General features: G+C 40.6%; 1 protein-coding gene across 1 annotated transcript in view; it reads right to left on the minus strand.

Annotated features, from left to right (window-relative positions):
• The window catches only part of SH3GL3 (SH3-domain GRB2-like 3), a 58,423-nt gene that overhangs the window by 17,965 nt on the left and 17,046 nt on the right, over positions 1-23,412 (minus strand). The window lies entirely within an intron of this gene.

The raw sequence follows: 23,412 nt of genomic DNA on the forward strand, positions 1-23,412 counted from the left end.
GCAAAAAATGCTGCACTGTGACCTGCCGTCACGACTGAGCATCTTTATGGTGCCAAAACCAAAAATGCCACGCATTCTTCAAAAACTCAAAGCACCAGTTTTACATAGAGGATTTCAGTAAACCTCCTTAAGATGGCCAAAATGTTATCCAACTTTTGTGTAAAAACTCCAGGGCGTCAGGCCTGATTTTGGTCCTCACCAAGTAAATCACAGGTAGGAATAAGCACTCGAGCAAAACTCAGCTATCTGTTTCTTGCAGTGCATGGTACCTGCACTGCAACAGCATGAAAAGAACGGCAGATCCTCCCCCAGTGTGAAATAGCCTTTGAAAGCATCCCTCGCTACCACAGAAGTGGTTTAACACATATTCAACAAATATTCAACATTAATTCCTAGGATAATTCCTGAAAAAATACTAGGCATTTCTCTGTTTTAATTGACTTTGATTACTGAATCTGTAACAGCATAATGTAAAATCCAGGGACAGCTCACTGGCTGCTGGCGTCCTCCAAACCCGCCCTCAGTAAAGCGTTTTGTTTGTCCTCAGCACCTCCTAGATGAGGATTCATCTCACTGAATTAAAAGGGCCTCGGAGACTTGCATAATCTGAACATGGGTCACAGCTCTTTGCGGTGCCACAGATCTCTCTTCTCGGTCACAGCCTGCACCGCGCAGGTGTGGAGTGAGCGCCCTGCCTGGCCAAAATCCAGCGAGGAGCTGACAAAGCAGAGCTGGGAGCTCAGCGGTGGCTCACCTTCCATCAGTATCACTGCCACTACACAGCCAAAAGAAGGGACCTGCTTAAGGGGAAGGCTGCGTTCAGAGAGAGCCGTTCTGCTAAGTATTTCTATTGGCTTTACAGTAGGACTCGCCATCTTTATGGTTAATATGCCAAGCAGCCCACAAAGCCGTCAGGATTATTTCTCTTCCAGAGCACTGACAGAACAAGCACAAAAGCAGGTGAAACACATCCAGAGAAGCCCCAGTACCAGCGAGTCCCTGTGGGTTCTCATCTTGCTGCTGTAGGACGTCACAGCAGAGAAGCAACCTGAGGCCATGCATGGAGGGGGACACTGCCCGGGTTTCTGCAGGTGCATCCCAGGAGTCCTTCAGCACAGATGGAGAAAGGGGCACAAAAAGGCTGCACGAAAAGCAGCCTGTCAGAAATCGTGCAGCTTCCTGACGCCAGTGGCAACGTCTGTCTCCTTTCTGCGTAACGTTAATTCCTAAAATAATCAATGCCATTTTCCACAGCCTCACATGTGTTTTCTTTCTCCAGCGCGCAATGAAGAGATCTGTGGTTTCCTGAAACCTCTCATGGTGATCCCTTTCCAAAGGCTGAGTGCAGTGGGGGAATTATCCTTCTCCAGCTGTAGTTGCAAAAGCCACATTCAGTAGCAACCCATAGCTGCCTCATTACAAATAATCCATTTACATGTTGGCGAAGAATAAATGCAATGAAGTAACATGATTGCTTGACTGTGAAAGTATAATTAATAATAAATTACAGTACCAAATGACTAAAATAACGAAATGTCCCACACTTGGAAAGAATAGATGTGAATGTTCTGACAAGAAGCACAAGCAGATGAGTAGAAAGTTCACATATTAACAGTAACACCAGAGAGAAAAGAAACTCCACTGGCTCACTGGGAGGCTGACAAAGATAGTTTGAAAAATGCCATTTCTCATCAGATACACTGGAAGTTGATATGTTTTCAGTAAATGCCTTAGGGCATGCACTATTTATCCATTGGCTTCCCTTAGCTCTCCCTGGCTCGCTGGCGGCCATACATGGTCATATACACCTCCCTCAAACACCAGTGTGAGTCTCAGGCTCACTGTGCTGTTGCTGGCTTTGCCAGTATTGCAGCCGCTGGCCCGGGCGGTCGCACTGGGCTGGTGAGGCTGCGCTCCGGGTGCAGACAGGCGCCTGGGCACCGGGTTCCTGCCCGCTCGCCCTCTTTGCACATCTGCTGCCACTCTGCCACCCAGGTTTAGTTTTGGTTTCTCTTCTGAAACGTTGCAAAACTCTTCACTGTGTTTTGAATGGATCAAATTTGATGCTGCTCAGAGAGGGAGAAACTATTTGCAGTAACACCGAGTCACTCCTTGCAAGGGGATCACTGGACCTGCTGAGGCAACAGGGAGTAAGGAAAGTATCTAAGTTACATCCAGGAGGTCACAGAACAACTGAGACCTCTACACGCCAGCTTTCAGAGAGATTCTGCATCTACAATTTGCAAAGAATAATGGAGTAATTTAATTAACAACCCGGATGATGGGATAGCGTACACTCCCAGAGAGTATGGAAGACAGCAGCTCGGGAGCAGCAGCCGATGCACAGGATGGTGGGGCTGCTCCTCAGAAGGACCTTGACAGGCTGGGAAAAATGGGCTGACAGGAACCCTGTGAAGCTTGAACACAAATGCAGAGCCCTGCACCTGCCATGGAATATCCCCATGCAACAGCACAGGCTGGAGGCCAACTGGCTACGAAACAGCTCTGCAGAATAACACCTGTGGTACTGGCTGAAAACAAGTTGAACATTAAGTCAGAAACGTGCCCTTGAGGGGAAGAAAGCCAACCCCATACTGGGCTCTATTAGCAGCATCATAGACAGCAGGTTCAGGGAAGTGATAATTTCCCTCAACTTAGCACTTGTAAGACCAGATGTGGAGAACTGTGTCCAGTTTTGGCTCCCCAGTACAAAGCATTGACATCCTGGGTGAGTCTGGTTGAGGGCCACTGATACGGGCAGGGGAGTGGAGCACAGGGCACACAGACAGCTGAGTTTGTTCAGCCTTTAGAAGAGGTTAAGCAGGTATCTACCTAGTGTGAGTGTATGGAAAAAACGGAGTCTGAATCTTAGGGAAGGACAAGAAGTCACAGGCTGGAAAACAAGAAATTCAGACCTATTAATAAAGAGAAAAAAAGAAGAAAAAAAATCAAAACGCCAAGAGGGAGGTCAAGCACTGGAAAGGTTTGTCCAGAGAAGTTGTGGAGATCCCATACTTGAAGATGCTCAAGCCTTGTCTGGAAAAGACCCTGAGCAACCTGCCCTAACAGAGCCTGGTTCAAGTGGGAGGCTGGAGCAGATGCTCTCTGGAGAGCCCTTCCGACCTACCTGACTCCCAGTTCTAACTCTATTTACAGCGCCACATGAATGCAATGGCACAGAGCCAGCCGCAGGATCTGTAGACACGGTTGCATACAGACACTGAAAACAACATACGCCTAAATTTAGGAGCAAAAGCACTGAGCAGAAGAAAAAGTTTGTTCACGCACTTTCCTGTTTCTACGCAAACTGTAATGACACTGCAGTTCCTAGCCCAAGAAGACATGTTTTCAGTTATTTTTACTCTGAGCTCTCATTTCCTTTGAAAAGGAGACTACCTTGGTGTTCAGAGAGGTACAGTAAAGAATGATTCCTTAAAGTCTATAAGCTGTCAGCACTCCTGACAATGAAAGCTGGTACAAAGTTCTAATAGTTACCATTAAATTTTACACCACTACAGCTTATTTCATATGGGTATAATCAGGGTCAACTTTACTATTTCTCATTCAGAAACACAAAAGCTTTTGTTCTGATCGTACTGAATTTAGGAGTTGAAAACTAGCATCACCACTCTCCCAATTAAAAGTCACAGGATACCCAATTAATTATTGAAAATAGATGCACAAAGGAGACAGCTGCTGAGTTTTAGTTCTCAGACTATTTGCTGAGCATCATTTACATGCATTATATCAAGCTGCAAAACGCTTTGAACTTAAATAGAAGCATGCCTAACTGAGGGGCTCTGTAATGATGTGGCAATATCTATCAGTTTTTACGAGTCAGTTAATCAAAGGCGAAACTGCTACCATCACATAAGGCATGTAATCCGAGGGAGCCTGGAGTTACTTGTACAGGAAGAATCCTTCATCTCCAGGTTCAGGAGCTGGGTGCCATGGATTCAGCACCTTTTCACTAGACAGGACCAGAGCCAGAATTTGGGGCTCAGAAAAAAAAAAAAAAAAAAAAAAAAAAAAATAAAAGAGTTCCCACCGCAGGGACCACCACCATCTTATTATTACACTGCCAGGTCAGAAGACAAAGCCATTCATTATCAGGCGGAGCTAATTAGGTTTTCTCTGGGTCAAAATTTAGACGCAGAGAATAGCTGCGAAATGAGAGATTTCTTCCTCTCAGGTGTCTGTGCAACTCCCTCCATCGCACTTGGCATATTAGAGTTAGTAGGGGAAAAACATAATACAAACATGGAAACACTTTCAAATATGACATTGTATTACAACGTCTCACCTGTAGTTACACACGATTACAAACTACCTTTTATTGTAGAACTTGCATGATCTATATAATAGAAGACCTTTTTGCCTGAAGAAATACTGCAGTTCGTACACAAACACTCCTTGCTTGTAAATTCTTCCTAGATCCTACTTTTGTTTTAATATTGAAAAATTAAATATGATGTTGTATGATATACAATCTAAAATTCTCTGGTGGGCTTATGTGGAATCTTCCAGGAAGAGAAATCTGGAAAAAAAAAACCAAACAGGTTTTGAAAGAAACCCCTCCAGATACTGTGATTTCTATTTAAGTTCTGTACATCCAGCTACTGTTCAAAAGGCAAATTGCAATTTTGTTATACAGTCTTCAAATACTAAATGTTTATCTGCTAAGGAATTTGTATTCCAAAAAATTCCCTGAGAAAACATTTTTTCCATAAACCTAATATTGATGGTTGGCTCCACACTAGTTCTTTGTTACTCTAATTTCTTTGAGATAACGTAATTTTCTTTTGATTTGTTCTGTTTTAATGAAGCACAAACACAGCACATGAAATGTCTACAGTTTAAACAAAAATCTGCGGCTCACCAAAACTCTAAACTGAAGAAAGCCTCAAGCTTTCAGGTAATTTTTCAGCACTTTTATTTTAAGTATGTTAAGATTTATCCTTCTTATTGCACAGGAACAGTACATTTCCCCATTATAATATGAATTATACAAATGAGCTTCAGAAAAATGCTTTTACTAATGTTTTGGACATCATATCCACTAAATTACTATACTTTTTTGTATTTCACTAAGGAAGGTTACTGAACATGAGTAACTGCTAAAAATATCCCAGATCAACAGAGAGCTGATAAAACTCCCAAAACAATTACCCTATTTTTTTTCATATATATCCACTGGGTATTTTATAATACAAGTCAATAGGATCCTTGCCAGCCAATACTCGCGCACATGCTCTGACCTTCTGTTTCACTTGGTTTGCCTTTCCTTTGCAACAGTCATTAACTGGATCGAACCATCGCTGTATTTTGTTGCCATTCAGTTACTGTTGAAACAAGAGGAGCTGAAGTCGTCCTTAACCAGCCAGCAAAATTCTCTTGTACATAAAGTGCCAAAATATCATCAAATACTATTTAATGACTGAAAGAAAGTCTGCTATCGTATTCTATTAAAGACTTAAGAGCTTTTAATGACTCTTCACCAAGTAACAGCATTTATTTTGTTCTGAAAGAGTATCTGCTGAAATTATCTGTTTAAACTTTAATGGGATGAAAAATTCCTACATTTGTCATAAATATGCATACTGTCAAACCCATGAGGCAAAACCTAGATTTTAGGAAAAGAAAAAAAAATATCTTTTAACCAAAAAGCCAAAGCTATGAAAATAATTCCCTCTCTCTAAAAAGGAAGTAAGCAATCAACTGGGGAAACTAATAGATTCATCTCAAAGTTAACACATAGAAAGCCAGGAAATAATGTAACTATATGACTACATTTTCCACAGAAACATATAACTGGGCCAAACTGCACAAATACATTAGGATATATCTTTACATACAGTACTTAGTCCAAAACATTACATTCCAGTATGGTTAATGCATCATAGTTAAGTTTCTCTTAATAAATCATTAAAAGTTCCAATTATTGCCCTGCAGCCATGTAATTGTTTTGTTTGGTGTTAAATTATTATGCATAGAGGATTTAATGTAATGTGACAATATTAATAGGTTTTGAAGAATCTTATTAAAGCCTATCAAAAACAATGGGAAGAATAAGCTGGCTGGCAAGATGTCTTCTGGCTAAAGCAGAATTCCCTTGCTGTGCTCAACCTCCTGAGGGGAGAGCGCTTGTTTTGTCCTTTTTCATAATGCTCCACCACATGAGAGAACCAAGATGCCAGCCTGTCTTCTACACCAAAAGTAGTTTAACTTCAAATATCTGTAATTCCCTGGTTTGTGCTTCCAAGTTCTGCTACAATGATATGTATATTAACTGTTTTTCCTCTGTCCCATCTGCTATATTTGGTATAGATTGCTAATTCCCCACACTCAAAAAGGTTCATACAGTGCAGACTACCAAGAACTTGAACCTACAACACAGCTTACTTAATGTCTTGCATCTTAGCACATCTTTAATACCATAAAGGAGCACACACTGGCAGAGAGCCATCTGCACAGTTTGCCACTGAGATAGAAAAATATTCTTTAAAAAAAAAAATGAAATACTCTGTTTTTTTGACTAGGCGAGCACCCAAAATGAATGCACAGCTTATACACACCCCTGGGACTGACTTCTAGAGATCTACAGAAGGTCTGAGTGCCAAGACGAAAAAGAAGTGCCCCACACTGAGAAAGTAAACTAAGACGCACATTTTCAAACACAGACTGAAACAAACGAAACAGCATTTGGGCGCCTGGAAGAGCTGCAGAGGATGCTGAAACCAACAGGTACGAGAATGGCAGCCTCTTCAGGTCTCTCCTCCTGCACCAAGAATGTCCCAAGACATGGCATGCAGGGACAAGGATGTCAGAGCCACTGGAAGAAGCAAATCATCTGCAAATGAAAATAGGTAATACATTCCTAAAAAGAGATTTTTCTCAGGCTGCTTAAAAAGATACAACGAGGGAAAAGGTCAAATTACAAAAGCGTACCAGTACTTGATGCTGTTCTTTCAGTTACATTGACACAGCTCACATTATCCTAATGCTTTGGAGAAAATCCAAACCTCTTATTTTGGAGGTTAAGCACTAAACGACAGCAAGAACTCTTCGGTTGCCTCAGTATGTTGTGTTTTCAAAGAAAACAAAAATATTCTTGCTCTGATGTACTTGAAAGAAAAAAGATTTATTCTGCTCCCCAAAATACATAAGGGGTCCACTACAAAGCGCGTATATTTCAGTCTTGCAAATACTGAACACTGGGTTACCTCTAGCAAATCATTTAAGTTCATACTTCAGTAGGTGCTTAAGTGCTTTGCTGGATCAAGACTGGAGCGCTCAGCACCTTGCAGTATCAAGCTCAAAGCGTCATCACCTTTACATGTAATATTTTATAAAACTTTTTCTTCTACTAAACTTTCCACTAGCAGTAGCACAGATTTCTCCAAAGCACTTGGGGAAACAGTAAAAAAGACCTCTTACAGCAACAGAGAAAACTGGGATTTTTTTGAAAAAATTAATTACGCAGCTGAACTGGGTCCTACTGCTATTTAATCAAAATTATGGAGTGCAAGAAGCTGTGCCCTAAAAAGCAAATACTTGTTATTGCTCCCATGGCTACATGAGTGGTATAAAATATCTCTGAATTCTACAACACCGGTACATGGGCATTTAAGAAAGCAAAGCTTTCTCTTTTGCTAACAGTGTATCCATAATTATGAAACATAATATAGTACTTTTTAATTTAAGTGAGACATCAACACTGATTAAAATTTACAATCATATCGCAGATACAAAAATTAAACCAGCATTCTGGCAGTACCTGCGGTAGAGTAATAAATGCAGGGAGACAACAAAGTGTTGCATATAATTGGATGATTCTCTTGTAATTCATTACTGATCACAAACAGCTGAACCAGAACACTACATCCATGGCCACAGGAGTACGCGTCCTAAGTGCTTCACCAAAGATCTCTATTCCCAGATATTTAAAGTAGAAATATAAAGTATGAACTGTAGGATGTGCCAGTACTTCAAAGATAGCTCATGACTATGCTCACACTATCTTGAGCAAAGAAAGGGCAGGCGCAGCATCTAAACTTCCTTCAGGGATTTCCGATGGACACAATAGCAAATATTGTCCCAGCAGCCAACAAAATCAAAATACCAAAAAGGGTTGTATTTTTTTAAAAAATATGAAGAATTTAAAAAATACGCCTACAAATTAGTTGCATTTAAGGCCACACTAAGATAAGCATCATTAAAATATTTGTTAAGTATTTTCTAATTTTACAAATTTCATACAACTTATGAACATGAAAAATAAAACCAGCCCCATTTCATTTTCAGAGCACAGAGTTAGGCAGGAACTTCTATGTGCATAACAAAAAAACCCACCAAGGACACCTTGTCCAAAAAGGACACCAGGAATCTCAAGGGCCTGTTTCCCAAGAAGCAAAACATACTCCTACAAAGAGATCTCTGAATCACACTAAGTTAAAGAAATGCACAAAAGTACTGCCAATGTTTATAGTCATGAACATTCCTATCCCACTAATATTTATGAACCCTTTATTTCATTACTTGTAACTTCTTACACAAACAGGAGCAACAAGATCACAGTAGATTATTTTTAGGAAGACAGATGAACTGAGTTATAAAAGAATACGCCAGATAAATAGGAATAGAAGAGAAATATGTTTGCAACATGACTTGCCTGGGAGGTAGGAATCCGAGGGTGTTCCCATATGTGTCCTTCCTGCACGGTGATGTTCTGTGAGCTGCTGGTCTAACACTAACTCAGCTTCAACCATTTGACTGTTAATGGATCACACAGAGATCTACATAAAGTATTATTATTAAGCCTACCTACTAAGGTGGAGCAAATCTTTCACAGCTGAGCATGACCCAAAGCGTAGAAGTCCGGCCAAGCAATCAGCTGAGACCACTACAGTCAACTCCACAGCTGCCAGTATCAACAAGAATAGACCCACTCCAGCAAAACTCCCCATATGCTTATAAAGAAAAAAATACCCATTCACATCATGGAACGTAAGGTCTGCAGCTACCACACTGAATCAATGAACCCTCACAGCTGTTGAGCTGCGACAGCACAGTTCTGGCCAAGGTTCAGAAGTGGCAGCTTAGTTTTATTTAGAAAGGAAGCTCAAATTGTGCAAGCCATGTAGTCTGGGATCAAGAAAGCCCTTACAAGCACTGGTACATACAGGAATGTTTGAGCAATGACACAACTCCCCTCTGATGTTGGAGTTTCAGCAGGCAGTCTACATACACCTCACAGAGACAAGCCAAGCCATCTGTCTTTCAGCAAAAAAAATCTCACCAACTGATCAACCAGAGATTCTGCTTTCAAACTAATGGTGGTAGAGACTCAGAATTATTCAGACAAGAATTTACACTGATTTCAATTCTTTTACCTACAGTTCTTCTGTACCACTTCATGTGATCTCCCTTAACTTAAATCAGTTTGTATGAATAAGGACTGCTGAAGACACCCAGGTACGTGTCAAAAATCAATCTAAGAGCCTTTGCTTGGGAATCCACATCAAAGAAAAAGGAAAAGGCACAGAACACAAGAACGTGACATAAACAAGGTTACTGGTTGATGAGTGCCTTCTTTCCTTCAGGAAGGACTTACACAATCAAAAAAAAAGAAGGAAAAAAAAAATGTTGAGTGTGATTATTTGAACACCCAATATGATTTTGCATAGTGTAAACAAGAGAGATTCTGCCACTTGGGAGTATTATCACAAAATACATTTTTCAAGACCGAAGGGCATGCCATTTTGAAAAAGCTAATGAGTGCTTTCCATAAAGATCTGCCATACAATGTATATGATGTGGGTGCTTGACCGTTTAAGTTCCTAGCATCCTTGTAATTTGCTGCTGACAACTCTGGGATACATGAATTTTTTTTTTTTTTTGATTGCTGTTCTTTCAAGGAAAAAAAAAAAAAAGGAAACATAGTATATCAAGTATATCAAAGGTCCTGACAGACCTGTAGATTCTGTGTATGTGCTTTAGAAATGCATATTCTCTAAAGTAAGCGGCAAACGATGCAGTAATGCCTTGTGCTCTAAGAAAAGATCTACAATTGATAAGGTAAGACAAAGTGTCTGGCATTAAACAGTTAAGCCATCTGTAAAAACAGGACAATGTGCCAGTCATGATCCTACGGTTTATGAAAGTCAACAATAACATCTAGTGAAGTATTATTTATTACTCAACTTGTTATTTGCTTTATCTGTGAAAAAAAATAAATATCTCCTTTCATTGACAATACTCAGAACTTATACCATATGATTCCTACACTCTTTCTAATATATTTCTCATCGGTAATTTTTTACCAGAATTTAAGGTTTGGTTATGGTGTTTATCAATTTAGTTACAGAAACATTAGATCTTACATTATTGCTCTGATACTCCTTAAAGCTGTACTGCAGAAAACTACATGCAAGAAGTCTGTGCCAGAAAGTGAATTTTAAGTAGGGTGAGGAATGCCAGGCACTTGCTGTTACTTGCTCAACACTCAAAATCCTGTACCCAGCTGATCCAGTCAGTACACAATTAAGCAGCCTTTTAAATTAACCTTATTAACAAAATCCAGCCAAAGTATGTGTAAATATAGACTGTGTAATCTAGACTTATAAAGAAGTCTGCACATTGAGAAGGGTGTTCTCTCTTCCTCTAAGAAACCATGCTTTTTAAAGTTCTTAACATATTTCAAAATATTTTATCTTCACTATGTAATGGGCAGTTTCACTCTTTCTGCGACACTCGAAAGGTCTTGAGTCTCTCACATAAAAGAGAGCCCGTGCCACCTGTGCTTCTGATATCCCTTTTTCACAGGTCTGGATTCCAGACTTTCTGCTCTGAGCAAGAGCTGCTTATTAGCCGCTGCTATAGCTTTTGATGCTACAGGAAAAATAAGGAACAAATTGGCATAGACTGAACCACACATCAAAGCTCCTAACACACCAGTAATTTAGGGGGTAAACTGGAAGCCTAAATACTTGGCTGAATTTGGGTTAAACTGACTTGTCCTCAGCCACAAAGTAAACAAGTGATAACTCTGAAATAAGAACACAAGTCCCAGAGCTCCACTCTTTGCTGTGAAGAATGCCATCTTACTTAAAATATTCCAAACAGGCAAAGCAAGTAACAGTTATGTTTACGGGATTCAAATTGTGAGTTGTCAATTAACAATCATTAAACTTTATTATAAGAATGCAATTCCAGATTTTGTCAGAGAGCAAAATTAAAGAATGAGTGTACAATGTTTGCAAGAAAGATTTTTTTTATTGCAAACTGTTAGAAAAGTGAAATGAAAAGTGTTTACACCCCTTTTCCATGTTCCAACTGATATGATAGATGCTTCGAATTTTCAAATTTTGAGCAATAACACTTAAAATCTGCAAAATTATGTCAGTTTCCTCCTGATCTATGCAATCATGGGTTGTTCTAGTTCCTAAATAACTGCAACCTTACAAAAGGGAAAACACATACAAAAAAAAAAAAAATCTGCATTCAGTCCAAATATGCAATTGTTTGGTTAGCAAAAAGTTGAACAGTTCACTCAAGATTGTATGAGACAGTTCTGACCCCAATTAGGAAATTAATAAACTGTGTGCTGTCCAGCTAAATGCCTTTGTCTCAAAACCAAACTTCAGAAAACATTATACCAAAGCCACCTGAAATTATACACAAAGCAAGGAACCCATGGTCACTCATTTTACACTAACGTAAGTTTAACTGACTCTGCAATTACAGGATTCACTTTTTTTTCTTATTTAAATAATAGAGCCTGAACTAACCAAATAAATTCTGCTAGAACTAAATTTAAAGAAAACAACAGGGTACTAGAACATCCAGCTGCAGTCCTGATTCAGCAGAAGTAGCCTTCCAAGCAGTAATATTAACAAAGTTGAGAGCCTCCACAAGGATCACAAATCACATCACATACAGTTACAGTGAGGCAACATTTCAGAATACGTTAGAAACCAAAATATTCAATACTGATTATGCAAGTAAATAGAAAAGAATTGCTCTCTTGTGCTGATTGGGAGATTAATGGACAATTAGCAGAAACATAAGGGCAACATTATACAAAATATTCCCTAGTTCAGTCACTTTTTTTTTTCCCCAGTCACTTATAGTTTGGGGGTGGTTTTTTTTCTTCTTTCTTAAATGTAAATCAGTCAGAGCTGAGCAAAAAAATCATGCTAAGGTGGAATTTGCAAAATTGATTTCTTAGCAATAAACATAATCTCACATAACAACATCATGCCATTAAACCCGATGATCTGTGTCACAGGATACCCTTTTCCATGCAAGTCAGAAGGTAGAAGGATTAACAAGTTTCCCCTTTGCCTCACAAACACAAGCAAGTGAGGGAAAACAAGAATAGAACAAAAAATGATAGGAAAGGAAGATACAAGCAAAACAGTATTTGTGAAATAACTCAGTGGCTCAGCAGACTGGGACAGAACGCTAATTCCTATTAAATTGAATATGCTTTTGCTTCAAAAGAATAGAATTACTCAACAGCTTCTACCTGCGCACACACGTGCATACACCCCCCCATATCCCCTCAAGAAGCCCAAGAGGTATCAGGGACCTGGATGCTTTTGAAAACCCCGCCAAGTGCTTATCTAAATCTCGAGGCATGTAAACACTTCCTAAGAGTCTAGCCCAAGAGACTCATCAGAGAAGCACACAGGACTCAACACTGCCAAAACACGAGCTCTGTTTAATTTCAGATTCTAGTCATAAACAGCTGACAGCAGCTAAACTAACTACTACTACTTTATTATTACTTAATGCCTTCTTTTCAAGCAATATTTTGTCCTTGTGCTGCTTCTTCTAGCACAACATAGCAGAAGCTTCTCTTCCTTACATTCATAAATGATGGCTGGAGATGCAGTATTTTCTTAAACAATCTGTGCATCCACAATGTGAATCATCAGTATGCCTTGGGGCATACATACAGTTTACATCTACAATCTACAACTACAAGTATCACATAAGAAACTTCAGAACTTACCAATATTTAAACTATTGCTTGAATACAGAGTTACTTGTGCATGTCTGGAGCCAACACTTACTTGCAAACTACCATGTATATATAAAGATCCATAGCACTGTGGCCTAATACATCTCAAATGGCATTAAGAATTCTGACAATCAGCAAATACTTTTCCACAAAAATAAGCTATGTGTTTTAAAATTACACAAAAAGTTGAATACCCTGGAGAGAAGGCAGACTTGCACAAGAAAGCTCAGGTCAATGGCTCCTGCCTTGGAAGCACTCTGCCAGTGCAAACGAACAGACACAATTTTGCAAAGAAACACTGTATGATTATTTGTAAAGCAACAGAGATCCTACCTGCACAAAAGGCACTTGTGACAATATTAAATTATAAACAGAAGTCTCATTTTCCAAAGCATTCTTTTTCTACAATGGATTCAGTAATTTCTTCTGGGAGTCCCCTACCTGCCTCCTTTTGTTACCTGTAAAATCCCAGTCCTTTGCGCTCGTAAAATGAGCTGAAGTTGGCACTTCTCTCACCTGTATCATAAGTGCCAGAGTTTGCAAAAATAGTTTTAAAGGAAACCATGGCAGAAATTGTTACTTTGGAAAGGGTAGCACATTTAATGCTTCATAATACTTTCATTTGAAATCCTATTTAAAATATTAGCACTTCAAATTTATGTATTTCATCTGCGATTCTAAGAGTTTAGTTTTACTTTCAGCAGAGGTTTGCTGCAATTTCTCCTTTCAGCCTGAGAATCCCAAGTTCAGAGCCTTTGGCAAGAGGTGGTCCGTAGCTGTACCAATCATCCTCTGATACTAGGAAAGAGGTGCAGCAATGAAACATGTCCCTAGCAAGAAGGGATGTAGCAATTCAGTGTATTCCCTAGGCAGCCACTACCAGCTGGGTTCCCAGAGCCCTAGTGACAATTAAAAGCCTGCTGAAGGTCTCAGTGCAAGGCTGAAGTATAAACACTGCTCGCCTTCCTGGGAAGGAGACGGTGAAATTGATGCTCCTCCATACCATCAAGGTTAAATCGATGCCACAAGTTCAAATACCAGGGACAAAGTCTGGTCTTTGTTAGAGTATCATCGTCTTCGTGAAATTGAGAAGTATAAGAGTTTGGCTCAGTGCTGAAAAATGGAAACAAGAAGTGGGGAAGGGGAGAGTATGAAAATCACTTTACCACTGACAACTGCTGTATTACATCCAGCTCTGTGCCCGGGGCCGGCAGCTCTATTAAGGCACTAAACTCCTGCGTCAGGTTTTCCTGGCAGTCCTGTTTGCACGCTCGCCTCACATCACAGTACAAAAGTGCAGAGCTGTCACTTTCTCCCATCTCTTGAGTATTTCTACTAAGCCTTGTAGATTTACTCTCTCACAGAAACATTAAGCCAGCCATGCTTTCTCCCGAGACAGGTTTTCTCCTCATGCACCACTCACTGGTATCTCTGCACTTCTGTTCAATTCAGTCAATTCAGTCTCTTTTCACTACCACTGCTTCCATCAAGGTTGTTTTTCTCTCAGTTGCCTCATCCCTCCTTATCACTTATCTCGCTTTGCCTTATGTTTCTTTCCTTTATTTTCTTCTGACACACACTTCTCTCCATTTATGCTGTGTGTAAGTCCCTGCTCAAAACCTGAGCAAATCACACACAAAGGAAGAAAAAAAAAAAAAGAAAAAAAAAAAAAAAGCAGCATTTGCCTTTGCTGTCTGCAGCAGCTGCCAGCAAGTAGCTCAGAGCTCCTCAGAGAGAGAGAAAAGAAGGGCAATTTCTTCCATTTCCTTCCAAACTTCTCTATTAGTTTTCCTCTGTGAATAGCTCTTCAAATAGGTGGTTTCATGAAACAGATTCCAGGATACTGTGGTTTTAGATTTAAATCCATTTAGAGTCCATTTTCCATTCATGCTAAAGCACCCCTCACACACAAAATATTGACACTGCTGGACCACAGAAATTTCAAAAGAAAAAAGGGTTTTCTACTAAAGTCAGTGGGACAGGGATGGAATAAAGAGGCACTGGTGTAAAACATAAATGCTGGCTCTGATCACGGCAAGGCATTTGATCTTACCACCATATACTTCTCATCTCCATCTTATATTGTGCAAAAATAAAATTATCAGCATAGCTAAAACCAAACTACCCATCACGACACTCAAGCAATGCAGCCTGCTACCTGACTTGAGCCTTCAGATGTCCGACAACAGCAGTTCTCCAGCGTGCGAGTCTGAGTGAGGTAAAGTACTTCATTTCAGCTTCAGACTAAGACGCAAAGCCAAGCCTAAATAAACAAAGCTGGTTTGCCCCCTTGTAGACAAATGAGGAAAGTCTACTCACTGCCGCTGCATAGGGCTTACATTTTTGTATGTCTATATTTTCCATTAATCTTCAAAAAAACCCCTAGAGATTAGAGCCAGTGCAGCAAGGTACAGTTTTACTTTGCTAACTGGCTCCATTTCATGTTGGGATGCATGTGCATTCACAGTGAACCGAAACCCAACCGAGCATTGCTCAGCTATGGGAGTCTGTAAGTAAAACAGGTCAATTACTATTTCTAAACTTCTTTTAAAGTTCCTTTTTCTGTATCTTCTTCCTACACAGTGTAGTGCCAGTGCAAATCCAGCAACACGATTTCCTATGGCTGCACACAGGTCCCAGTCAGTAACACCAAGAGAGGAGATACAGGGAGGGAATGAAGGGAAGTGCCTTGTTGTCATTACGCTGTCGCTATTACATGGTTCCTAATATTTCCTAACTGTGTCTCATTTTGCCCATTGTTCATTTCTTCCTTAGAGAGATGTTTAAGTTGAGCCAGACACGCCTTTGTAACTTTTGAAATTCTGCTCGTTCTACAGCAGCATCTCTGCCATAGAAAATACTGCTCTTAGTATAATTTCCTTGCCATGCTGCAACTAGAGATGAACTGTACTCTTCAGAACCTATAATTACAGACCATATGGATATCAGTTTGCATCTGCACACGCATGCACATGGGAATGAAAGAAGAGTCCTGGATAGGCTATTCATTTACCAGCTGGTGAAAATAGTCATTTACCTACTACCTCAACCAGCCTGGACAGGAGGGGTTCATTCCATTTAAAAGAAAAGTAACAACTAAAGGAAGTGTCATTATTTGAATTATTTTATGGGTTTCTTTCCTATGATTAAATCTTTTTAGGATATCATTCCCTAAAAAGTGAAATAGGGAGTAGACAGGAAAAGAAGTCTTTTCTTCTTCAGTGCGCTTATTTTCTGCACTTGACAGTACTTTCAAGTAGTGGAATTGTTTTCCCGCCAGCATGATGCAAAAGCTCCGTTGCTAACCTGAATATAAAGCGAGAGGGTTTGGTTTGTTTTCTTTTTTAAATTACAATGAATGTACATAAATCAGCAATGGAACCCGGGGAATATGTAATCACAGAATCCTAGAATGGGTTGTGTTGGAAGGGACCTTTAAAGGTCATCTAGTCCAACCCCCCAATATATAGGGGTTTTTTTAATAGTGTTTTTATATTTATATATACTGACACAAACTAAACTCCTTTAGAGAACACTTCATTGCATTTAGGTCTATCTTTAATGGGAGTTCACCTTATTTGAGTTAGTCAACTCAAGATCAAACAGCAGAGAAGACAAAGTAACTTCAATTTTATCTTTAAGCTCTCTCCCACCTTAGAATTTGATACAGATTGATATAGCCTTGTCAAGCTGAAATAAAGGCACCCATTGAGGTAACGCCGTGTCCTCTAGACAGGTTAGCTCTAGAGATTCGTTTGACAGTTTGTAAATTGCATATTTACTTAAGTCACTAGTTTCATAACTTCAGATTTACAGTCACGCAGTGTGAGCCTGTTGTGATTTGCATTGAGGAACAGATTCTCTGCCATTTAAAGCTAATCGATTGCTCACAAAAGGAAAGCCTATTGACAGAACCATCGCCAAGTTTCTCATCTAGATACTTTTATGAATGGAAGCCTCATGGAGTTGTTCCAGATGAACTTGTGTCCCCTCTGGCCTTGACATCAGTATATATTGGTCCTATTAAACAATTAATAATTAAGCCACTTAAAGATAAAATTTACCAGAAAAGGGTCTAATCATCATGTTAGTTCCAACATTAAGCCAAACTCAGAGGACTAAAGAACTGTCCAGCTGTGGTAACAGTTTGCTGCATAAGAAAAAAAATAATATTCCCCCAGCTATGAGCAGTGGCTTGATAAATTGTTCAGAGGATTTATACTGAGACAAGAAATGACACATTCTAGAATGCCCAGTTACTTTGTGCATCTACAGATGCTAATTCATCCAGCCTTCCATCCTAAATATTCTCACAAGCCAGCCTCTCTCACACCTTTCCCCCGCCCCCCCCGGGTCTCCCTTTTCTGTCCCCAGAAAGAGCTGCGTATACTTTTGTTCTTTTCAGTGCTCTGCTCAGGAGACATTTATTGGTACACTCTCATGTTGTTTTATCAAAGTACAAGACTGGTTTATCCTGTTAATTTATACAGTCTCCAACTCAAGGTTGAAAGAATGAAGAGTCCTACGACAGAAATACTGTAGCAAATGTCCCAGGGATGATCATGTACTTGGTGTTATTTTGAGAAACAGATAATAATGAAAGGGGGAAAACAGCAAGAAAGAGATATAACTACCTTTGCTTTCAAGGAGACTTGCCGTAAACCTGTGCTTGAAAAGCTACTTCCTATCAGCTTTGCTTTCTATCACAGAGATATGCACTGTTTATGACTCTGTTTCATTAAATTCGACCTTCTGCCTTTAAATTGCAAAAGCACTTTCCCACAGACGCATGGACACGTGAAGTTAAGAAGACAACAGATAAGCATCACCAGTTATATTAACTGTGAACAGCTACTTGCCAAATGGCTTATAAAGTACTGCAGTGCCAGGTTCAGAAAATGCCATACACCCTAAGTCAAGAACGTGAGTTCGAAATCAATCTAAACGCAAGAGTAAAGGCCTCCAATTAGAAGTCTGTCACTTAGACAAAATGTCGTCGGTGTGTATTTTGAAATGGGTCTTGGGTTTCCTCCTGCCTTCAGATGTGTCGGTAGCAAAACACGTTTTGATTTAAGGCCCAGGTGAGACCCTGCAGCTCTCTGAGGTAAGATTACTAGACAAATACATGAGCTAGAAGCATACAGGATGTTTAATGTTATTCTAGCAGAAAAAGGTTAAAGGAATGTATTCCACCACTTCTAAACCTAAAAGGCTAAGTGCTTTCTTTTATAATGCATACAGTACTTGTTTAAGATAATGCTCTTTACTAAGCATCTTTGACAGAAAATATTAAGCAATCAGTAACCTTGCAGATAATTTTGGCAAGACCCTCAACTGTAGTTGTAAAAGCGCCATCTTTTATTTCATTCCCACACTATATAGCAGCTTTTTCAGTTTCCTAATTACACACATCCATTATTCTTTTTAACCACAAGCACAGAGCTTAAACACTAGCCTCTGAATAACGTGAAAAGAAATGTGTGTTGTATATTTAAAGGGGAAAAAAAGCAGCTGTCACAAAGCAGACGCTTGATTCCAGCAACAGAGAGCTAACACAACATCTCCACTGCAGAGAAGCCTGACATTTGCTGCTCCAACCCATTCTGGCCAAAGGAGCTGAACTCCAATAAAGAACAATTCAAACACAATTCTTCTCCCTCTGCTCTCTCACAACCTCTCACAAATGAGCTGGACCACCCAAGAAATTAACCGAGCTTGTTATTAACTTACCCAGACTATCTGCTGTAGTAATACCATTACCCTGAAGATAGACTTTTACCTTTGGGTCCTATATGCTCTTAAACCAGTTAAACTTGGGCATAGCCATTGCTTCTAGCGCTACAATTCTAAGACACATTGTGATCTGAAGCCTTTCCTTTGGACGTGGTGATCCACCATCTCAAATGCTTTAAACTTGAAATCCGTATCGACATCCTTCCCAGGTACCTAGATGGGTTTTCTCAGTGCACCCCACTAACACTGCAATTTTCACTTTAACTGTTTGACCACACCAGTGGGATGAAAGTGCAAGCAACACAGACTTCACACAGGCATTTCTAAACCACAGAGCTTTTACTCTTGATGCCTTTGGCAGCTACTGAACTTGGGAGGCAGCAAAAACATTGAGAAGTAGATTTCAGAAACTGAGTCCATCCCATTGCAACCTCAATAGTTTTTCAAGATTTCTACATGCCTCCTACCCCTCCTTACCAAAAAATCCAACTTACTTGTGGCAAAATCCAGCCCCTTTCTGGAGAACAAAATCCTATTCCTAAATAAGGCCTTCAACTCCATGCCATTGTATAAATCACAGAACTCCAGTATCACTCATGCTTCCTCCACACTTGTTCCAGATCTCTGCATGGAAAGGCTTCAGACTGCCCTTTGATGACTTCTAGCTGTGGTCCTTACAAGTAGCTCTAAATGACCTTTCCTACTCATTGCAACTGTTAAGACAGAACATAAGCAATTGGTCTGGACAAGCCCAAATAAATACAGCTCTGAGGCCAGTATTTCTAGGTATTACGAAATAGCCATTCCAGTTTGAGAACCATACCTCGTCTTCAATCACATCTAGAAGAGCAGTGAAAAAGGAAAATAAGATACTGAACCCATAGAAAACAGAGGCAAATGGTACAAATCAAAGAGATCATTAGCATGAGATGGTGTATACACCAATACTCAGCATGGTGTCTATGAGCTTAAATTAAATGCATACAGATATTGAAGAAAAACAGTATCACAGACAAAGGACATTCTTGTCCACATATGAATAAAGTACAAGACTCTGGACTTTATAGTGTGATTTTGCATTTCTATAGAGTGACTCATTTCGCACCAGGCGGTGACACGTCACAGTATTACTGAGCATTTTAGTCAAACTTGTCTGCTAAAGCTATTCTTTAGCACACGCACTGTACAACAAAAACTACTTTGTATTGCAAAACCTTGAACACTTCCCTGACAAACCTCCACTGTTTCCCAATGAACTCAGCACTGATGCCTACACATGCATTTATAAATTAGTAAACTGAAAGTAATCATTATTGCACACATTTCAGAAGGAAAACATCTTTGTAAGAATTCAAATGTAATAAACTAACCTATCTAAATTTTTAGATGCAGACACATTACTTGCTCTGCAAGCCTACTTAAAAGGCTACGTAATAAAGTGTGACTCGACTGTCCACTTTTCACAAGATACAAGTGCTTTTAATGAGAAAACCTGATTACACTGAAGTCTCTGACAAAAACTCAATCGAATTCATTGATCTGAGATTTCATGTAGCCAAGAACGATGACATACCTGAAACCATAAAGCTCCACGCAGGCAGAATCACTCTTCTACTTCAGTATGTCATTCTACAAATGTAAAATACTGCTCCCTAATCTGTTTAAAATCTTGCTGCTTCTGGAAGTGAACGTATCCTAAAATCAGAAGTATAAAGCCATCAAAGGGACATTTAAAAAATAAAATATCTTTGATTAATATCCTTCCTCACTTTTTCAATTTCACCAACTCCTCGCTCAGTTCCAAACTTTTGTTAAAGAAAAAAATTCTGAATTTCTTTAAAAAGTAATATTTGGGGATTTTTATTCTAAACTGTCATCTGTTTGGCACTTGCTTATCCAGCAAGAATCCACTGAGACTGCATGAGCACTGCAGACAAGTGGGGTACCGGGTGCTCCGCACAGAGGCAGTCCTTCTGCAGGGTGACAAAGGATGAGCAGCAAGACGCCGTGCCGGGCACGTACCCTGCCAGCACCACTTCCTGCCACTCTTTAAGCATCTTGTTTCAGGTATGACAACTGAGCAATACTTCATCCGCTTTCCTCTGCATGCAGAGGAGCTAGAGCTGAGAATGACAAGTTACACGCAGAGTGAGTTCCACTGGCTGTTATCACATTAACGCTTCTTCCTCCCTCCACAAGCTCCCGGTGCGAAAATTCACTTGGCAGCAATACAATCCTGATTTGGCCTTCAAACAGTCCCCCTTTCTAAAATTGTTCTCTGGACTTGTGAGGAAGGTGTGGGTTCCTTTTGACATACTCATATATGCCCACTGCAAAGATGAGAAAGGATGATTGTGCTATAAAACAAAACCTTAAAATTAGAGATTTAAATAACCCTCTTTACACACTTCCTTTCCAAGTAACATGAGGACCTTTTGTATAATCTTTTTACTTACTCCAACTCCTGTGTGATTTAAGATGTTTCTACATTAGATGTCTCTCATGACTGAATTTAAAGATTGCTTTTACAGAAGCTAACAAGTAATTGTCAAAGTGGTCCCTTATGACATTCTGTTTTGCCCAGAGTATTGGGAGAACATCAAAAGTTATATCACATTTATTTTTTACTGGTTAGCTTGTAGAATCATAGAACAGTTCGGGTTGGAAGGGACCTTTAAAGGTCATCTAGTCCAACCCCCCTGCAATGAGCAGGGACATCTTCAACTAGATCAAGTCGCTCAGAGCCCCGTCCAACCTGAGCTTGAATGTTTCCAGGGATGGGGCATCTACCACCTCTCTGGGAAACCTGGGCCAGTGTTTCACCACCCTCATTGTAAAAAAAAATTTTCTTTATATCTAGTCTAAACCTACCCTCTTTTAGTTTACAACCTTTACCCCTTAGTCCTATCACAACAGGCCCTGCTAAAAAGTCCACCCCTAGCTTTCTTGTACGGCCCCTTTAAGTACTGAAAGGCTGCAATAAGGTCTGCCCAGAGCCTTCTCTTCTCCAGGCTGAACAACCCCAGCTCTCTCAGGCTGTCCTCACAGGAGAGTGCCTCCAGTGCTCTGAACATTTTTGTGGCCGTCCTCTGGACCCACTCCAACAGGTCCATATCCTTCCTGTGCTGAGGGCTCCAGAGCTGGATGCAGGACTCCAGGTGGGGTGTCACCAGAGCAGAGGGGCAGAATCACCCCCCTTGACCTGCTGGCCACGCTGCTTTTGATGCAGCCCAGGATACGGTTGGCTTTCTGGGCTGCGAGTGCATATTGCTGGCTCATGTCCAGCTTTTCATCCACCAGTACCCCCAAGTCCTCCTCTGCAGCTGCTCTCACTCCCTTCATCCCCCAGCCTGTATTGATATTGGGGATTGCCCCGACACAGGTTCACACAGGCCCACTTCTCAAGCCTGTCCAGGTCCTTCTAGATGACATCCCATCCCTCAGGCATGTCAACCACACCACTCAGCTTGGTGTCATCAGCAAACTTGCCAAGGGTGCACCCAATCCCACTGTCTGTTTCATTGATGAAGATACTAAACAGCACTGGTCCCAATATAGACCCCTGAGGGACTCTACTTGTCACCGATCTTCATCTGGACATTGAACTGTTGACCATTACTCTCCAACCAATTCCTCATCCACCAAACAGTCCATCCAGCAAATCTATGTGTCTCCAATTTACAGAGAAGGATGTTGTGGGAGACCTTACAGAAGTCCAGACAGATGACATCTGTAGCTCTTCCCTTGTTCACTGATGTAGTCACTCCATCATAGGCAGGACTTGCCCTTGCTGAAGCCCTGTCTCGACTCACCTCCCTGTCCTCCATGTGCCTTAGCATAGCTGACAGGAAGATCTGTTCCATGACCTTCCCAGGCACAGAGGTGAGGCTAACAGGTCAGTAGTTCCCAGGGTCCTTCTTTCTACCCCTTTTAAAAATGGGTGCAATGTTTCCCTTTTTCCAGTCACCAGGGACTTCACCTGACTGCCATGACTTTTCAAATATCATGGAGAGGTAGCTTGGCAAGTACATCAGCCAGTTCCCTCAGGACTCTGGGATGCATCTTGTCAGGTCTTATGGACCTGATGTATGTATGTTCAGGTTCCTCAGGTGGTCACAAACCTCATCTTGTCTTACAGTGGGAGGGACTTTGCTCCCTGCCTCGCAGTCCACCCACTCCAGAGGTGTGGGAAAAGAGGTTGCCAGTGAAGACTGAGGCAAAAAAGTTGAGTACCTCAGCCTTCTCCTCACCCATTGTTACCAGCCTTGCTCATCAGGGGGAATACGCTTTCTTTGACTTTCATTTTCTGGCCGACAAACCTGTAGAAGCCCTTATTATTATTATTCTTGTCCCTTGCCAAGTTCAGCTCCAGCTGCACCTTGGCCTTTCTGACCCCATCACTACACAATCAGGCAGCGTCCCTATATTCTTCCCAGGATACCTGTCCCTGCTTCTACTGCCTGCACACTTCCTTCTTGCCCTTTAGTTTACCCAGCAGGTCTTGACTTGACTCTTGCTGCCTCTAACATCCTTTTACAACTTACCCTAACTGGCATCTCTGTTCTACATCATTTGTCACACTAGTCCTTGCTCTAATTGTGCAGAACTTCCTTCCCCTGGTACTCCTTACAGTTGAAATAAGGGCCCTCTTT

This window comes from Charadrius vociferus, unplaced genomic scaffold (assembly GCF_000708025.1).
Source record: "Charadrius vociferus isolate BGI_N301 unplaced genomic scaffold, ASM70802v2 scaffold365, whole genome shotgun sequence".
Taxonomy (NCBI): Eukaryota; Metazoa; Chordata; class Aves; order Charadriiformes; family Charadriidae; genus Charadrius; species Charadrius vociferus.